Raw genomic sequence first — 6,000 nt, 5'->3', positions numbered from 1 at the left:
AATACGTTGCCACTACAGATGAAATGAAGTACTGCTTTAGCTATCTTTAAGTTTGGTCTTGATGAGTGGATGACGGATACAAATTTACACCACAGTTACGTACACTCCAGCTTGATTTGGAAGGTTTAAATGTTTGAAAACGGTGACAAGAACTTTTAAGTTTGTTTGCTTAAAGGTGTATATGGCTAGGCAACTTGTGGTCCCTGTGATTGCTTGGTTAGTATGTTCCCATGTTCCCAAATCCAGTTGAACAGAATAGGCCATTTTGAAGAAATACATTTATTTTGTTTATTTATTTGTTTATTTTTTTTTGTACTATAGTTTGACCAGTTTAGCTCCAATAGACATATGGCAGGTTTTCAGGGAAGGCCTAGAAAGGAAATGTGGCCAGAATATCAGAGCAACCCTCCTGCTCGTCTGATGAAGAGTGAAATAAACTGGGACAAGAGAAGGCAGTGAAAAGATGGAGTAATGGCACTGCATTTTAAACACATAAGGCATACAACAGCTGGGCTATGCACATAATAGTTGTTAAAGATATCAGAAGATTCTTTAGCAAGTCCTCCACAGACATTATTTTCTAAAATAATAGAAAGTGTAGCCCAAGAAGCGATGCTTAAGCTAGAGAAGAGTTATGTGAACATGCGATGATATGGTTTCAGGAAGAGGAACATTACAAAAATCACAATAGGAAAGATTATACAGCAAAGTTGAGTGCAAGCTGTATAACTGTAGTAACAGTTTTTACATGTGGAAACACAAGCACTGCAATAAACAGAAGAAGACAGAAACAAAAAAATAGGGAGATGTGTACCTATGAGGAAAACAGCACATATTTATTACTTGGGGAGGGAGGTATGAAGCAACCACATGAAGATTATAGATGTGTAAGAATCTGACTTCATCACTAAAAGTACAAGTGCATGCTGTAAGGGACTGGATTCATTTTTGAGCTATTTCTCATATGATAACAGATTTGAGAAATAAGACGTTGCATAACTCAAACATATAGCAAGAGTTTTTATGGTAAAAGACAGATAGTAAAGGGTGTGCAAAATATTAAATAATTAAGATTTTGAACTGTAGGATGAAAATGGAATTTATGTCAAATGAATATAAAGGAATGGTACAGTATTCACCAAGTACAATTTCAATATGCAAGACAAAGGTTTATTAATTTATGTTGGAGAGCCAAAAGGTGTTATATATTTGAAAGACTTCATAAATTAAGCACTGAATGTCAGATCAAAAGATGTGCCCTGAGATTCAAAGAAATTATCGATGCCAGTACTAATTGGCTAAGCATGATTCAGAGACAGAGTAATGGTGAAAAAAGAATCATCTCATTAGAGGTTAATTACCATGTGTCTGAATCAAACAGTGTGCCATCAAACCTGACCATGCTAGTGTTCTTCTTACTAGCTCTTGCATCACACTAGTTTAGGCACCTGCAATTCATACACAAACACATGTGAACCCACGAGCATTCACATACACACCCACACACACACACACACACACACACACACACACACACACACACACACACACACACACACACACACACACACACACACACACACACACACACACACACACACACACACACACACACACACACACACATGCAGCTGCATCCATACCTCTGAAGATACATATGCACTCGCATGCACACGCACACACACACACACACACATAAATAACTCCCAAACGCTAAGGGTGGTCTGTCACAAAAACAGTCAATATTAGCAGAAAAAAGACAGAAAATCCACCCAAGGATGGCCAGTCAATGAAATCCACAAGTGTTCCAGTACGAATAAAACTTTGACTTGAAAATAGAATGAAAAATAAAAAAGCTCAAAAATGTCCCTTGAAGATATCCGATAAGCGCTTTCGACTGCTGTCTTCCTCAGATCATATACACATCACACACACACACACACACACACACACACACACACACACACACACACACACACAGCTGCATTCATACCTCTGAAAATACATATACACTCGTATGCACACACGCACACACACACACACACACACACACACACACACACACACACACACACACACACACACAAAACACACACACACAAGCACACACACACACCACACACACCAAACCAACCACCCACAGCTCCATGATAACTACCTGTCAGCACACTATAAGCCACAACAATTTCCACAGAGCTGAATGGTTGAATGCTATGAAAAGTCAGCATTCATTTTTTCCTCCATGTTAATCTCTTTCCAGTGCCATTTCTCGGAGGAGAAATCCAGGCTAAATTGCAGTTACAGCTCTCCTGGACTGCAACATTTGCATATGGCTTTCCCAACAAGACCACTGTCTGTGCTTTGGATACTGCCACTAAGAAACAGAGGTGGAAGAGTGCTCTCTGGATAGCTCAGGCTTTCTGTGATGTGGAAACCTATGAAGTTAAGGCTTTTGCATTATAGTAAGCCTTTGTGAATCCCAGGGTTGCCTTTTCCATAGTAAAAAGCAATTAATGAGGCCACGTCAAGAGCATAGCTCTAAAGAAAATATTTAGATTGTGAGCTAAGAAGAGAATATGAAACAATGTGAGAGGTAACTGGGCCTTGGCAGTAATGTTCTAGACGGCAGCAAGAAACAGTGCAGGATGAAGGTGATGAAATGTCAAAATGTATAGGAAACTAATTACATGAGAAAAAAGTAGAACATGCTGAGAGTATAATAAAAGTATATGAAAAGGAGAAAGAGATGACAAAATAGCAAATGAACAGGGTAATCAAAATATAGGAAATATGAAACAGAAAGCAAAGCTTAAAAGCAAGGGCCAACCATACTAATGAGGGTAAAAATGGAAGGGAAGGAAAAAATAAAACAAATAAAAAACACACCACAAGAGACGGCAAATTCCTAGGATTCTGAAGCAGTTTTTGCAGTGTGATTTTTAATCTTGTGAGAAGAGTGGCTACATTCCCCATTCACAATGAGCACGATTGCAGCATCCAAGAAATACTGTAACCTGCACAATGTGCAGATGGTGATATAATGTGTGACAATGTGAGGTATTGCCAGCTATGCCAGGAGAAATAGGGCAGTGGATGCGTAACCTATGCCAGTATAGCTAGCTGGAATTTTGTAAATAATTATGTCATTTGTATATCAAATTGATTTGTGCAGATGCTTATGTTGAAAAATGTATTTGTAAAGTTGCTTGTGTTAAAAAATTTACCAGCAGTGGGTCCTGACTGTATTGTAACTGATTAAATGTATTATATTATTTATTTTTATTATTTATTTATTTTTATATGTATATGTTTTAACAGAGAATACAGGAAGAGAAAACATTAATCTCAGTCCACCTAACTTTGAAAAGTAGTAAGAAATTAAATTATTTAATTTAGGCCATAAAGATTGTATCTTATAGTTCTGATTGCAACCAGAGGCAAAATGTCTGGGAAAACAAGTACTAGGAAGCCTTCTGTATTGTCTTTAGCAGTGAACTAATTGCTACTCTGGAAGGGTAGAAGTTTGAAATTGTTTTATGACTTCCAGAAGCTGCAACAGATCCTAGCAAAGCTTTATGTGTGTGTATTATTGACACATATGTGCTAAATCTTGGAAACTTCTAGCCAAGGGGGTAGTAGACTAGAAGTCATACGACCGGATGTGTGTGAAGTCATTCTGTAATCAGGCTCTGTAATATTTTAATACTAGATGAAACTGAAGTTTCAGAACACCCCGTTTTTGCAACCTGAATTAGAAGGATCCCTCACCTACTTCATCCTGCCTTGCTCTAGTAAGTGACCAGAGAATAGTAATTCTTTCAGTCAGGAAAATATAGTGAGATTAGTTAAGTACTATTTTTATGTATCTGTTGTGACTCTATTCATCTATGTTATTTTATTATCTTCTGTGATGCAATTCTGGTGTTTATTGTAAATAGATATTTAGTATTTTCATGTTCTTTCGGCATTTATTATTAATATTTTTAAACCTTTCATTGTGCTGGTCCTTTAGAGAATATTTTAAACCTTTGAGAGTACTTATATTTATTTAGTGACAATGTGGCCACTCCTGAAAGCCTTACTGCATTGGTCAAAACACTACCATTTGTATTAGTATTAATTTCACTCAGTATAATTGGGTACCCTTGTAAGAGCCTTACAGTAGCTGGCTTTGGAGTGTCTGGTGGCAGTAATTACCTTATAGTCTCGCAGAAGGGGGCATAGCAAGTAAATCTGTGCCAACCTTTCCCAGGCGTGTGTGTGTGTGTGTGTGTGTGTGTGTGTGTGTGTGTGTGTGTGTGTGTGTGTGTGTGTGTGTGTGTGTGTGTGTGTGTGTGTGTGTGTGTGTGTGTGTGTGTGTGTGTGTGTGTGTGTGTGTGTGTGTGAAAATCAAATCTTCAAGAGTGCATGTGTCAGCTGTTTGGAGCAGGGACATGAAGCACTGGTTTCACAGAATGGGTTCTGGAAGACATAGCTTGGACACTCAGCTGAGGACTCAATTCTATAATTCTGCCAGTGGGGAGTCTTAATGGGGACCTGGAGGGAGACAGGGAGAGAAATCCAGACCCCGGACTGAGTGTCTTCCCTGTGTGCTCTTAAGGGAAATTGTGCTTGATGCACAGAGCTGCATCTGGAAATACTGTGTGTTTGTTCCAATTGAACGTCCCTCTCCAGTGTCAGTGGTGAGGATTCAGGCTCCTTGATTACTGGCCCAGAGAGGGGAGATCACATAATGACATGATAATGAAACACATTATTAAAACAAGAGCAATGGAAGATGCAAATGGGTGTAACTATATAGCAAAATAGTTCAGAAACCTATATATTTCAATAAGAGTTACATTCCTGTCAGAGTTATTGAATGCAGTAAAATCTAGAGTTATGAGAAACAGACTGCATTAGTGAATACGTGTATGCAAAAAGGCTGTTGTCACCGCTGGTAGTCATAAAGGTAGATGTTATCACCCTTGGTAGCACCATGTAATCTCTCTGCACCTAATCATGTGGATAGGTACCATGCAAGAACTGTTTCCAATATGTCTCCTTCATATGCAGACCCATGGGCTGCATGAAAACCCTATCCCTGTGTTCACCAAGGTATGTGCACCTTCAAGAATATTAGCTACAGGGACCTTTTAGTGACCAGTGGGAGACATAGTAGGTGTACCTCTGGCATCCTACCTCATTGTTATATCACCAGTTCTTTGCTGCCATGCTGCAGCATGTGGGAGGTATGGTTTCCATGCACAATACAGGAGAAAGGGAACTCACTGACAGACCTGAGTTTTCACTGTATGAATATATCTAGTGGTACACTGCTATATGACACAGGAACATTCAATAAAATCAGTGCACTGTGCACAGTGTTACACTACATATTGATATGTAGACAGTTACAGTAGGGGATAGACATTCTAGAGTAGAAAGTCCTCTAGTCACAATGGAGGAGATGCCTGGTAAGGAGCCTGTGGAGGAGCCAGCTGCAAGTGATGACAATGTTAGATAGAGGCAGGTGCAGTATGCCATGGCACTGGCTAAAAGGCAGCATCTGGTTTATAAGTATCACCAGGAACAGTAAAATGATGCATGCAGAGCTACACCCTGGCAGTGCTGTACTATGCACAAGCTGGCCACATTGTGCATCAGACACAGGCTACCCATGTAACAAAGAACTGAGGGTCGGGCACAGTTGTCATTATATTCACAGGTGGGGACAGTCACAGTGATAAGTGACAATAGTAGGCAGTATGTGTGTGTGTGTGTGTGTGTGTGTGTGTGTGTGTGTGTGTGTGTGTGTGTGTGTGTGTGTGTGTGTGTGTGTGTGTGTGTGTGTGTGTGTGTGTGTGTGTGTGTGTGTGTGTGTGTGTGTGTATTTGTGTCAGTCTGTGTCTTTATGAGTGTGTGTGTGTGTGTGTGTGTGTGTGGGGGTAATGCTATGTTTGGAAGCTGGGAAGATTGACCAAGAAGGGTGTCATGCCTCCATTTTCTTGTGACAGGGTG

The sequence above is a fragment of the Protopterus annectens genome, chromosome 1.part2 (genome assembly GCF_019279795.1).
Source record: "Protopterus annectens isolate FY-2018-M chromosome 1.part2, PAN1.0, whole genome shotgun sequence".
Taxonomy (NCBI): domain Eukaryota; kingdom Metazoa; phylum Chordata; order Ceratodontiformes; family Protopteridae; genus Protopterus; species Protopterus annectens.
Note: the sequence above shows the minus strand (reverse complement) of the source record.